The 13,558-nt window shown below is 44.1% G+C and overlaps 1 protein-coding gene across 5 annotated transcripts in view; it reads left to right on the top strand.

Moving 5' to 3' along the window:
• rbfox2 (RNA binding fox-1 homolog 2) overlaps window positions 1-13,558 on the top strand; it is an 84,654-nt gene that overhangs the window by 29,347 nt on the left and 41,749 nt on the right. The window lies entirely within an intron of this gene.

Below are 13,558 nucleotides of genomic sequence, written 5' to 3'. Positions count from 1 at the left end.
TATATACGCGCCACCAGTGCACGCACGACTCGGTTAACACCGGTCTCCGGTGTTAACCGAGTCGTGCGTGCACTGGTGGCGCGTATTACGCGCTAAAGTCGACCGAATCCGCGTGCACGAGCAAAGGCATGAGCATGTTGTGGCATCTGTCCCTCCCTCTCTACCACCGGAGGAGCGAGCAGCGTGCACGCACCCCCGAGCAGCCAGAAAACAGCGCTCAAGCCATGTATTATTACGCAGCGCGGAGGAATCCGCTCCGCCGCGTCGCAGCGCCGCGCAGCGCCGGAGCGCGCAGCTCCAGCCGCACACACTCCCGAGGCTTTTCCCTGGGAAAAAGAGTGGAAAAAAGAGGGGGTTGGGGAGTGGAAAAAGTCCCCCCTTGTCCATGCAGCTGTCCGTGCGCGTCGCTCAGGCCCGTGAGCGATGGGGACAGGTGTCCACGGAGCAGTTGTCTCTTTTTCTCTCTCTTATTCTCTCTCTGTGTGTCTCTCTCATTCCCTCCTGCAACACCTCCTCACTCATATCTGTGTCACGCTGTTACACAAACACTAGTGGGCTGCAAAGTTGCTGCATGAAGTGTTTTGCTGTGAGTCAGGAGGATGAGCGTCTCCGGTTTATACCTTTTTGTCGTTTTTCTTGTTGTTTTTTTTTTTTTGTCCAGCTATATACCTTTTGGATTCCTGCTCTCTTTACTGTTTGACCTCTTTTTCTGGCTTCCCTCGCTCTCCCTGGGGCCCTGGCAGCTGTTATCTCAATGTTTTCCTTTTAAGAGCCCCGAGAAGAGAGAGGGAGCGAGAGAGAGAGATGGGGGGAGGGAAAATGGAGAGAGAGAGAGAGAGGAAATTGGAGCAAAGACAGCAGAAAATTGATTTCTGTATTTTTTATTATTTGAGTTTAAGGTGTCGGGGTGTCCAGGCGCAGGAGGAGGAGGAGGAGGAGGGGACAGATGTGGAGATGTGGCTGCACCGTAGGGGCCACGGTGGGTCAGCTGCAGGAGGGGGGGGGGTAGTTTGCTCAGCCTCACACTGTGGAGCTGACTCTGCAATTACGTGTGAGTAAATGTGCAGCGCCGCTGTACCGCGGTGTGTAAGTAATTTATTACTTACCCACCCCCCCCCACGTTGGAGCTCTAGGGGCTGTGAGAGGAAAGAAAAACCCGGCAGTCAGAGAGTGAAATATTTCATGCGGGCCCCACCTTAGCGAGCGCCCCGGGGCGAGGGAGAGACGTCTTACCTGGGCGGCAGGAGCCGAGCTGCTGCTGCTGCTGCTGCTGCTGCTGCTGCATCTGCATCTGCAGCTGCTGCTGCCGCTGCCGCTGCTGCTGCTGCTGCTGCTGCTGCAGCTGCTGCTGCTGCTGCAGCTGCTGCTGCTGCTGCTGCTGCTGCTGCTGCTGCTGCTGCTGCTGCTGCTGCTGCTGCTGCTGCTGCTGCTGCTGCTGCTGCTGCTGCTGCTGCTGCTGCTGCTGCTGCTGCTGCTGCTGCCACGCGGTGAGCTGCGACTGGATTCACCCGTCTCCACCCCCCCTAAACCCCCCACAACCCCCCCAACCCCGGCCTCCACCTCCTCAACCTCGCCATCGATTCTCGGCTGGATTTACAACGATGCTTGCTAAATGATCCCGATGAGCTGCGTTGCCGTGGCAACCCGGATGAGTCACTCAGTCTGTCCTGACTGTTGGACGATGTTTGGGATGTTTGGGATGTTGGATGTTTGGGATGTTGGACACTCGTCTCGGACCCGGAGAGTCTTGAGCTGGAAGGGTGTTTGTGTTTGTTTTTCTTTCTTGGTTTATATCTTTTTTATTTCTGTATATTCTGCCTTTCTGTCTTACTTTCTGTCTTTCTGTCTTTTTGTTTCTTTCTGTCTGGATTTCTTGCCGTCTTTCTTTCTTTCTTTCTTTCTTTCTTTCTTTCTTTCTTTCTTTCTTTCTTTCTTTCTGTTTTTCTCTCCGTCTTTCTTTCTTTCTGTGTTTCTTTCTCTTTCTTTCTTTCTTTCTCTTTCTTTCTCTCTTTCTTTCTTTCTTTCTTTCTTTCTTTCTTTCTGTGTTTCTGTTTTTCTCCATCTTTCTTTCTTTCTTTCTTTCTTTCTTTCTGTGTTTCTGTCTTTCTCTCCATCTTTCTTTCTTTCTTTCTTTCTTTCTTGCTCATATTTTTCTTTCTTTCTTTCTTTCTGTCTTTCTCTTTCTTTCTTTCTTTCTTTCTTTCTTTCTTTCTTTCTTTCTTTCTTTCTTTCTTTCTTTCTTTCTTTCTTTCTTTCTTTCTTTCCCGCTCGTTTCTTTCTTTCTTTCTTTCTTTCTTTCTTTCTTTCTTTCTTTCTTTCTTTCTTTCTTTCTTCCCCCTGTTTGCAGCGCTTGTTCCGGAGGTGATGTGAAACAGATACGGGGGTAAATTAATATTTGTATTTGTCTGGACAACAGGACGTGTGTTGTGTTGACACAGAGACCCGTCCTGAACGGGTCGGACCTGTTTCATGACCGTAGGAGGGGCGGGGGTGCAGGTCGGGTAAACACACATCTGTCATCAAGCGCGTGTGTCTGTCTGTGTGTGTGTGTGTGTGTGTGCTCACCTGCACCCGTGTTTGACCCGACTCGTCTCCTCTTTGTGTCTCGGACTGTTTATCTTTAATAAAGCGGGGAGATGAAAGCTGGCGTGCTGCTCGTGCACATGCATGAGGACGAGGAATCTCCCAGAAGTGCTGAGCGAGGAAGGAGGGGACACCCTAGAAGGCAAAACCGATGGGGATGGACCAGGGGGGAGACGGGGGGGGGGTTGTCTTGACGAGCACACTTCTTACCCTATAAGGAGATGGAGAAAGTGCCGAGGGAGGAGCGGCACGCCGCGGCCGTCCTGTTGCCGTGAAGCCAAGGGGCTGACCAACACAGGATTTGGCAATTAACAAAAAAAAAGTAAAACTGAATTCTGTTTTTCACACACTTTTTCATCTTTAAAGTGTGTGGAGAAACAGAATGCTTTGAAACTTTGCAATTTAGTCTTGCAAATACCCCTAGCTGTCTCTTCTTTAATTTCATCATTTAATTTCCATATTTCCTTTCACTCTCTATCTTACTTTGTGTTGCCTACTGTACCTACGTGCTTTTCTACATTGTACCATTGTGCCATTACTGTTTGCAAACGTGTTCAATTTTGCTAATAAAAACAAATATGAGGCGAAGGGGCTTGAGTGACACGTGCGTGGGCGGGACGTACGCGAGGGTCCCGTCTGGATCTCGTGAAGCGTAAAGCAGCGAGGCGCACAGCAGAGGGAGTGGGAGGAAAGGGAGAACAGCAGCAAAGAGGAGGAGGAGGAGGAGGAGGAGTGATGGAGGACGAGGGGTTGACGTCGGGTGGAATAATTTAACAAGAGGGTGTCTCTCCGGCCTCGGCGCTGCAAAGCGCTTCTCCAGCTGTTTCGCAGGACGGGTGGCGGTGGCGACACCAAACTTCCTCAGATAATCTGATTACCGAGCCGCCGTTAACAACATGAATCAGGCTTTTCCACGGCAGACTTTGTTGGATCGGCCTTTTCTGCCGACGCCGGCGGCCGGGAGGATGTAGGATCCTGAAATGCCATTATTCATGTGAAATGACCCGGCGATGGCCTAGTTAGCTGTTAGCCCCGTTTCCTCCCCTCCTCCTCACTTCCTCCCCCTCTCGTGGCGTGGCGAGGCCGATGAAGACGAGCTCGCACTGTAACTCGCTCCTCAGACGCGCACGGTGCTGCCAAGTCACCCGAGAGGAAGCCGGAGTCACTCGCCTTGGTCGGCGAATCCGCTTTACACAACCCTGAACGCCTCCCTACCGGCGGCCGATGTGCGTTTATCCAGGAGATGCTTTTATCCTGATGCGAATATCGAAGGCCGCTCGTAGTCAGCAAAACGCCGATTGGGGAGGGGGGTATCAGATGTATCAGGTGCGTCCAAATGGTCGTGAAAACACCAATGCGCGGTCTTTGATTGGCTCGCTGGGGTCGTCCATTGGCCTGCCAGCAAAAGAAAGTCAAATTGTTGCCTTAATCCGACCAATATTGAATTTTTAACATCCGTGTTTACATTTACTTAAGCCTGAATTAAGGTTCTGCGTCAACCCAACGCAGAGCACACGCCATCACCGTGACGCCGTCGTGAACCCTTCGGACTTTTCCATCACTCCATTTCTCCACGGTGCAGTACCCCTCGTGACCGCTAGTTAGCGATCTTTTCCTGAATGGTTTATCCGACTTTTTCCGGTCACAGTGAATCAAAGAGATAAGGACAACTATTGTGCAAAAAAATAAAACAAAAAATCACACATAAACGAAGAAAAGAGCGCTGAAAGTTCACGACTGCTTCAAACCGGAAACCGGAAATCCGTTGCTACCAAGTGAACCAATCACAGCCCTCTCCGTCTGCGTGTGATCTGCGTCGCCTCGACGCGTAGTTACAATTTTCGGGAGGTGCACGTCAGTGACGGTGTGTGGTCTGCGTCGCCGCAAACCACACGCCGTAGGCACGGCGTCGTTTCAACGCAGAACCATAACTCAAGCTTTAGCCAGGCTGTAGTGGAACCGAACTGAAGCTCTTGAGATCGAGCTGTTAGTGCCAGATGATGCGTCGTAATCCGAGTTATTACGGCACGTACACCAACCCACCGAGCGATTGCCCCGGGATTCCCCGTTCTGGAAGAGACGACACAGAGGAAGCCAGAATATCAACACAGTAGGAGAAGAAGACGAACAACAAAGAAGAAACCGGAAAAAAACGCAAAAGTGGCGCCACCTAGTGGCGCGGAGTCGAACGCACCTTACTCAATAATCGATTGTCTTCTCGCGCACGTTTACTCGGATTTCTCTGAAACTCCAGTTCAATCCTTAGCTGGATTGTTGCCAATAGCTGGATTTAGATGTGCATGTAACATGTAACCCATCAACAATCGGGTTTCTGCTTTACCGGTGTGGAGAGCATCATTATGTCACCATCATCGTGTCCAGATACATCAGGACTCCCCAAGTCCAGGTCCGACTCATCTAGATTCGAGTGAGATGAGTCCATCGACTCCATGGATCCCACGTTTCCCTCCCCAGGAGGAGGCTGGTTTTCCCGCCGTTGGACAGAAGATGGTTTTATTGGGCTCGATATCGAGCGTTAATAATATTGTTAATAACAATCTCACCAAGCGGGTCGGCCGGTGAAGGTTCCTCCACTGGTTTTACTCGCTTTGCTTTTGCTTCATTGGTCCAGTTCGAGGCTTGTTGGTCAGCGCAGGAGCATTTGTTTGGGAGTTTTTAGGTTCTTAGACACTTAAATAGCTTCCAGACTTCAGATAACATCCGGCTTTCTCGTCATTTAGATATTCTTGCTCATTTCACTACGAGACAGACCTGCAGGTCAGCCGCTGACCGCAGCCTGCTGGGTTCTGGCTCGACGGGCCGCGACCGGTCACCGGCCGATTAGTCACAGATGTCTGACACACAGACTCACCACTCGGACACACTCGTGCAGAGAAACATGACTGTAACTTAACCCACGCCAGGCGAGGGTTGCTGGTTGCTGCTTTTTGTATGTTCAATAAAAAGAAGCTCTGATAAGTAACTTGTGAAAGTTGCACGTGAGAAAAAGGTGGATGGAAGAAGCAAGAAGCCAATAAAGTTCCTTAAGTTTGCAGTAAAAGGAAGAAAAGGGTTTGTTTTTAAAAACAGATGGAAACGCTTGATCAGCTGGAACATGAATGGTCACGTACGACTGGCCGGTTCTGGTGGGAGACTTAAACATCAGGGGAAACCCAGGTTCACAGGGAACGACCCCGTTCTGCTGGATCTGGGTCTAAAAAACATTTCAAAGCTGATCCACGGTGGTGGATTACTGTCGGGGGGGCGACCCGCGCCGGGATTTGTCTCGTCTGCGGCCGTCAAACTGGGAGCCGCGTGACAGTGATCCGGCCCAAAACCCCAGACATGAAAGAATGGGTTATGATGTCCGATGTTCAACAATGAAATGACAACAGCGATACACAGTACTCGAGTTGTAAAAATAAATCAGGGGGGATGGTGGATTTTATCATATGGGGACAGATAATTTGTACTGATTACAAATAATATAATATATTACAAATAATATCACTGACCAAAACACCTGCAGAAATACTGCAGGAATGACATAGCAGCAGTTAAATGCAGCCTTCTGTAAGCTTTAAATATCCACTGGGCTTACATCAAATACATCAAAACACAACAATAAAAAACACTTTTCTGAACTTATCAATATGTCTCTGTCCTTCACAGGATAAGTAAAATGGATCACTGCAAAAACTCAAAATAAGAATATTTGTCCTAATTCTAGTCAAAATGTCTCATTTTAGTAAAAAAATCTTATTACACTTAAAACAAGACTCATCACTGGAAAAAACAACAATTTTCACCTGTTTCAAGTAGATTTTCACTTGAAATAAGTAGAAAAATCTGCCAGTGGAACAAGATTTTTTTCCTTGTAATAAGAAGATAAATCTTGTCCCACTGGCAGATTTTTCTACTTATTTCAAGTGAAAATTTACTTGAAACAGGTGAAAATTGTCAAATAAGTTATTTTTCTGGTGTTATTTTTCTGGTGATGACTCTAAATGTTGAAATAGCAGTAAAACCACATTCATTGATGAAATGATATAAGGGATGTAAAGAGGGGATGGTCGTTTTACAGGGGGGATGATTTTGACCGTTTTTATTTCAGGGGGAATGCCATCCCTCCTCATCCCCCCTCATCCCCCCTCAACTTCAGTACTGGGTCCAATGTTCAACAATGAAATGACAACAGCGATACAAAGAAAATGCCTTAACAAGACAAAAGTTTGGACGCCCCAAGCAAACCGCTCGCTCCGCTCTTCTCGTTTTATTTGCTCTGTGCTTTTCTTTTTTTGTCCCAAATCAACGACTCGTGTGCTGCACGTGGGTTCACATCTTCAGTAATGAGTCAGATATGAAGCATCGTTTGGAGAAGCTCGCTTCAAAACACTCCGGATCGTCTCACTGGAGCAGAACGTGGCCCGGGGTGAAGCTGTGGGGATCCTGACCTCCAAATCTCAGGCCACGCTTCTCCGATGGAAGTGGGGAAGTTAGTTAGAGTATCTCATGGGACGGGGGGGGCAGTGATGGATACAAGTGGATGAAATGAGTCAGTCGAGTCTAGGGCTGCAGCTATCGAATATTTTAGTAATCGAGTATTCTACTGAAAATTCCATCGATTAATCGAGTAATCGGATAAAACATATTTTTGTTTAGTTAAAGAGCAATTATAAATATACATAAGATGTTAGATGTTAATTGACATTACTAAGACTAAATTATATAATCGGTTCATGGCTGTGCCTTCACTCAAAAAACTAAGGATCTTACCAAGAAGTTTTCTTATTTCTAACCTAAAAATGCCATTACACCTGATAACACACATAACTTAAAAGATTAGGTGTTTTTCCCACGTGTTTCAATTGAACTTTAATTTGTGTCAAGCAAATTTTAAGTTCTAGTTAAGTTTTAAGTTAAAGTATAAGATTTTGAGTTTTGGCAATGTTCAAAATAACATTCTGAGCCCTGCTGTGTTGGAGCACATTAGGCACCAGCGCTGCTTGTTTTATCCATGAATGACTACAGAGCTAAAATTGAAAACTACCCAGTTAGCTTTATTAAATTTTTATTTTTCTGACATTTTCTGCCTTTTCTTTTAGTTAAAACTGTAGCGGGAACAGATGTTTAGAGGAACCTATGTATGTACCGGGTTAGAGGGGGAACATATAGGAGAACGGACCAGAAGAATATAGAGTGGATTGAAAATAAAAGTTAAGCACTGAGCTACACGTGTCTCCCGTCTGGGCCATTGCAGACTCATTGCCTGAGCACATAGATATATAATATATATATATATCTATGCCTGAGCACGGCATGTTACTAAAACCAAACATATCCGCCGCCTCTTTCTTCTTCTTACCTGCGCAGCGTCAGCGCGCTGTACCGTCAGCGCTTTGTGCCGCATTAAACGTAGTCCGGGCGAAATACCCTGCTTTGAGCTGCAAAATTAAACGATTCCTCGAGGCAGAGAAAATTCCTCGATCATTTTTTGTAATCGAATTACTCGAATTATTCGAGGAATCGTTTCAGCCCTAGTGGAGTCACTGCTCCTCCATATCGGACAGGATTCACCTGTGCAGGCCCAGGGCATGCTGGGACGGCTAACATCTCTCTGGTGGCCGGCCGTACGGGGGCTAAACATCCTCACAGCCCCACAGTCTCGCACTCAGCAGGCACGCCGATTTTTTCCAGTGGCCAGCCGCGGTACTGCAACCAAAAATCCCATGAAAGCTTTTTTCCCAAGGACCGCAATAGTAAAAGAGAAGCCTCTAAAACTGTTCACAGGACACCTCCAGCTGTAATCACCGGCAATTACTAATCTTTGTATTCTATATTTTTAAGTCATGGACTTTATATCCGTCAAAAATGTTTTATAACGGCCAGAAAAGTCAAAGAAAAGTCTCTTTCTGGGCGTGACGTCACAGCCGTGTCGGTGCCATTGCTGTTGCCCCGGGGCATGATGGGAGGCCCCAGAGCATCATGGGAGGTGACTCAACTGCGCATGCTCTATGGGCCACTTAACGCGGAAGTAAACACGGAAGTCAGGAACTCATTTCGGCTTATGCGCTAGGTGAGCAACTTACATTGAAATGAATGGGCGGCCATTTTCGGTATTCTATCCAGTAACATAATAGATCCATGGACTCGAGTCCCGACCCGTCGCCACTTGAGAGTCTCTCCTCTTTACTTGCTTTTATTTTCCATTTTATTTTATTTCTTCATTTTTTTAAAGCCGATGATGGAAACTTGAGGGATCGCCTGAACTTCCCTCGACCACTCCAGGGTGCGTCGAATGTGCTGAGACGTTTCAAAGGCAGATGGAGTCGGTACCCACAGAAAAGTACTCTTATTTTTGCCATCGTTTCTGTGTTTTTTCGATTGCACCCACACACAGAAAAAAACGCCTCCCTCATGGCTGGAAGATGTTGGCAGCACATCATCCCTTTTTACTTTTCACCCAAAGCTGGGTGATCAGCTCTCCTTCTTTTAGCTCGACAGAAGCAGCTCTACTGTCTTTATTTCTGTTTGTTATCCAGAATGACTTCTCCTCCACCCACGATCGTTTTTCCTATCTGCAGAGGATTTTTTTTGTTGTGTTTTGTTTTTTTTTAAACCGAAGATGGGCTAATGCGAGGTGAGGTCAGCTGCTGTGCCATTTGGGATGCAGGAATTTATTTTTTTTCTCCCATTGTGCAGCTAAAAGCTCTAAACGGGCTAATTTACATGCTTCTGCTGTGGTTTTTGTAGCTCTGAGTGAAGCACATGTAATGAATTCAGAGTGCTCCATCCTCGCGTTTGCATTATTACCATCAGTGATGTAATATTTTGATTTTTTTTCTCACATTTTGGGGGGAAAAAGGAAAAAAAATTCCTCCCTTGCAAAATTAGTAATTTTCTAGTGTAACGAGTAGGGCTGGGGATCACTTCAAATGTCAAGAATCAAGATTTGATTCCGATTTTGATTTGGGTTAGTGTTATTAAAACTGTTTTTTGAGCTGTTGCATGAATTATATGACTGTAGTTATGCAAAATATTACTACTAGTATTATATTGAGATTAAACGGCAAGTATTGGCAGCTAAAGATGCTTTAAGGACCAATCAGCTCCCAGAATGCTGATAGAACTGCTTTCAGAAACATCATGTGGGTCAGAATTACCAAACAGATCCAGGGAGGAAACAGAGACGGATGAAATCGGTTTTATTTTTTCCCACATTCCGTTTTTATTTGTTCCATTTTCGATCTATTTTGGTTTTTAATTTTTGAGCATTTGGTTTTTAGCATTTTTTGCAAATGTAACCCCAAGACAGTATATAAAGTAATGAAATATAGACAATTTATGCAATTATAACCTAACACTTTAATGTTTTCATACCTTTAAACATATTTAAAGGCAAAAACATGGCACCAGTTATTCTCGTGTCCAACAAAACATTCATTTTTTGGGGATAAACAAAAAAATAACCAAAAGTTGTAATGTAATGATGAAAAAAAAATACATAAATACATAAAAGAAGAAAGAAAAAAATCGATCTTTAGACAAATGAATTGATTTTTAGGAATTAATATGAGAATTTATTTTTTCAACACAGGCCTAGTAACGAGGATTTGAAGTGAGCATGTACGTCGGATTAATCCGTAAAAACAAGGAGAGTCCACCTATTTATAACTTCTCCAAAGCCGTAATATTCACCCCGATGTGACGAGCGTCCACTGGCTGCTGCCGAGGCTAACGGCAGGACAGGAAGGGAAAGATGTGAGCGATGATATCAGTGAGATCTTAATTTGGGTGCTTGCGGGTGAGATTGGCTGAGTTTCATACAGCTGCCGGGTTTAGATGAGCGGACACAGCTGCTATCTGGAAATGTGAATAAACTTGGACACTGCGGCCGGTAATCTGGTGGCCGTGCGGCTGGAGTGCCAGACGCTGAAGATGGAGACTCTTCACCTGGCAGGGAGGGACGGGGTTCAGGGGATTTCGCTATGAAAAGCAGGATGTGTGCGGCGCGGTGTGATACCAGGCTTACAGTGTCGAGATTAGCAGCACATGTGTATTCACCGCCTGTTATCAAGGAGCGGGAGGGAGCAAGATAACAGGATTTCTGCTTGTGATTACGCGGCCGAATCACCAGAGGCGGACCGGTGCTGCAGTCATTAAAGCTCTCTGCACATCAGCAGGAAATAGAGGCAAAAGAGATCCCAGGTTTCTGTGCAGGGAATGTTCTGGGAATAACAAATAATGACAAATAAGAGACTTTAGCCGTGTGAGTTGAGTTTTTAATCTTGCCCAGGAAGGCCGGATGGAGATGTAGCCCGGTCTTTAATACGGCCTCAGAAGAACGGTGGTGTATCTTTTAATAAATAATTGAACAAAACCAAGCCACGCTGCAGAAATGGTGCATTTAAAAACGAATGTGCACTAGAAACATCTGACACCAGCGCCTTGGGGATCGTCCAATGGCAAGTACCGACCCAATACCAGTCCTTTTTTATATAAGATATTTATTTCAAATGTACCACCAACCCAGGACGAGGATCAGATGGTTGTCGCCAGAGCGTCACTCACACTTCCTTGGGATGACAGGTCTTCATTCAAAGCTCCAGATGTTCAATCAAGCGTCAAAATCCGACATTTTCAATAACCGTCAAGCGCTGATCATCGCGCGTGATGGATTCCTAAACGGTTTTCTGGCTCTCTCTGGGGACCTTCTCTCGTTGGGTTTCTTCAGGTCCTTTGTCTTCCCCCTTTCACTCAGGTTTTCGCTAACGTTTCACCTGGTGCCTCCTTAAATACCATATTTTCCGCACTGTAAGTCGCACTTAAAATCCTTACATTTTCTCAAAAACCACCAGTGCACCCTATAATCCGGGCGCCTTATGTATGAATTTTGTTGTGCTTACTGGCTTCCAACCAGTTTTATGTGGCACACTGTCCTCCAAAATAGAGCAGTTTTAGTAGGGCTGGGATTCTTAAGATTCAGAATCGATTATCAAGATTTGATTCGATTCCAATATTGATTTGGGTTAGTGTTATTAAATAACTGTTTTTTGAGTTGTTGCATGAATTATATGACTGTAGTTCTGCAACATATTAATACTAGTATTATATTGAGATTCAACAGCAAGTATTGCAGCTAATGATGCTGTAAGGACCAATCAGCTCCCAGAATGCTGATAGAACTGCTTTCAGAAACATTGTGGGTCAGAATTACCAAACAGATCCAGGGAAGAAACAGAGACGGATGAAGATATTTTTTCCCACATTCCGTTTTTATTTGTTCCATTTTCGGTCTATTTTGGTTTTTAATTTTTGAGAATTTGGTTTTTAGCATTTTTTGCAAATGTAACCCCAAGACAGTATATAAAGTAATGAAATATAGACAATTTTTGTAATTATAACCTAACACTTTAATGTTTTCATACCTTTAAACATATTTAAAGGCAAAAACATGGCACCAGTTATTCTCGTGTCTAACAAAACATTCCTTTTTTGGGGATAAACAAAAAAATAACCAAAAGTTGTAATGTAATGATGGAAAAAAAAAAACAAATCCATAAAATATAATTTAACCCCCCCACCCCAAAAAAAATATAAAAATAAAAAAAAATCGATCTTTAGACATATGAATGGATTTTTAGGAATTAATATGAGAATCGATTTAGAATTGGGAAATCGATTTTTTCAACACAGGCCTAAGTTTTAGTGTTTTAGTGTCTTTCGTAAGCAACGAAGCTGCTCTGCTTGATTGTTGTCGGACCGTTCAGCTAACACATTAAATGTCTAATCTGCAGGTATTTCTGACATTGGTGTCACAATCGTGTAGAATGCACCAACCTTACCTCCAGTATTTTAAATTACTCATTTAATTGAGTTTGTCGAGGCTGGTGGAAATGTTTTTATACTAATCTCTCTACAGGACCGTCTCAGAAAATTAGAATATTGTGATTTTCTGTAATGCAATTACAAAAACAAAAATGTCATACATTCTGGATTCATTACAAATCAACTGAAATATTGCAAGCCTTTTATTATTTTAATATTGCTGATCATGGCTTACAGCTTAAGAAAACTCAAATATCCTATCTCAAAAAATTAGAATATTCTGGGAATCTTAATCTTAAACTGTAAACCATAATCAGCAATATTAAAATAATAAAAGGCTTGCAATATTTCAGTTGATTTGTAATGAATCCAGAATGTATGACATTTTTGTTTTTTTAATTGCATTACAGAAAATAAAGAACTTTATCACAATATTCTAATTTTTTGAGACAGTCTTGTATACTAACCCCAGATGTTCAGTCTGTCCGTGGTGACTTCTCTGGGCCATATTGGTTTGTTTTTTTTGGTTTTCAACTTTTCTGTCCTGTTGGATGAACTGATGTCCTCCAAACCTCAACTGTCTGACAGATTACCTCCCATTTTAATTTTGGCCTTATGTGGTGCTGTGCATCCCGGCCAAACATCTCCCCCTTGGGTCTCATCTATCTAAAGGACATTGTTTCACAACGATTATTGACAAATTCACCCAGCTCGATGGTAAAAGAAAAAAGACTGACCATCAGTGTCGTTTCAATGAAAACTCTCGTTACAGGATGTAAACACAAACCGAACCAACCCCCCCACAAACCAATAATCCTACGTACTAAGTCCTTATGTCTCCCAGGTCGGGGGCCGCCGGCCTCCAGCAGTACAACAGTCACATTTATCAAACTCAAAAGGAAAACAAAAACATACATTTATATGATAATAATAATAATTTATGAGATAATCCTAATATATTAGAGAACAATATACATTTAAAACAGATCATTATCACCATCCTTTTGGTCAACATTGAAGTCATGATGCTGACTAACAAAATTGTGTTAAAATGTCCACAATAAAATCAAATTTTGTACAAAATGAAAAAAATTCCGAATAGATAAAAATGATTCAGGCCAACGTGGGAGATGCAGGTACATCTGCT

This window comes from Cololabis saira, chromosome 1, assembly GCF_033807715.1.
Source record: "Cololabis saira isolate AMF1-May2022 chromosome 1, fColSai1.1, whole genome shotgun sequence".
Lineage (NCBI taxonomy): Eukaryota > Metazoa > Chordata > Actinopteri > Beloniformes > Belonidae > Cololabis > Cololabis saira.
Note: the sequence above shows the minus strand (reverse complement) of the source record. Positions and strands in the feature narration are given on the sequence as shown.